Raw genomic sequence first — 1021 nt, 5'->3', positions numbered from 1 at the left:
CTCCAGGAATGATGTCTATTCTGAACTCCACTTGTCTATCTGGTGGCAAACCAGGTAGTTCTTCAGGAAAAACCTCGGGGTATTCAGAAATGACAGGAAGATCCTCGATCTTCGGCTTAGGTTCTTCAATTATCACCTGAGCCATGTAAATTACACAGCCTCTGTTCAAACACCTAGAAGCTTTGAGCATAGATACGTCCTCGGGCAATCCAAACTGCGTATCTCCTCGAATGGTAAGTGATTCACCACTCGGAGTTTTTACTACTATATGCCTTTTGCCGCAAATGATTTGGGCCTGATTATGGGATAACCAGTCCATGCCTAAGACTATGTCGAAACCCGCTAGTTTGAAAGGAAGTAGAGATAGAGGAAAAGAATGGTTCTTAATGGACATTTCACATCCTTCTAGAACAGTGGAGACGGTTTCTATCGTGCCGTCTGCTAACTCTACCTCGTATTTCATATCTAGGGTTTTGATCGGCATGTTCAATAGTTTACAAAACTTTTGGTCTACAAAGGACTTATCAGCGCCAGAATCGAAAAGTACTCTTGCAAATATATTATTTACGAGAAAAGTAACTGTAAGCACATTGTCGTTCTGTACTGCCTCCTTTGCATCCATGCAGAAGACTCTAGCATTAGTCTTCTTTGTCTCCTCCGCCTTCCTGGCGTTCTTAGGGCAGTTACTCTTGATATGCCCCTTTTCGTTGCAACCATAGCAGGTTGCATCCTTGATCTTCTTGCATTCCACAGTCTTATGATCCTTGGACTTGCACAGTCCACAGGAAGGAGTCTTTGGTTATGACTGTGAATTCGATGCAAACCTGCACTTCCCAGAGTGGGGTTTCTTGCAGATTTTGCAGTTGGGCCTTTCACCAGCTTGCCCATCTTTCTTCGCCTCCGACCCTCTTTTGCCTTCACCGTTTCCACGGTGCTTCTTCCCTGACCTTCGTGAGGTATCATCCTCACGTTTCCTCTTCTCAGCCTCCTTGCTTCTTAGTGTCCTCAGACGGACAGCGTT

This window comes from Helianthus annuus, chromosome 6 (genome assembly GCF_002127325.2).
Source record: "Helianthus annuus cultivar XRQ/B chromosome 6, HanXRQr2.0-SUNRISE, whole genome shotgun sequence".
NCBI classification, from domain to species: Eukaryota; Viridiplantae; Streptophyta; class Magnoliopsida; order Asterales; family Asteraceae; genus Helianthus; species Helianthus annuus.
This window is presented reverse-complemented; position numbering follows the sequence as displayed.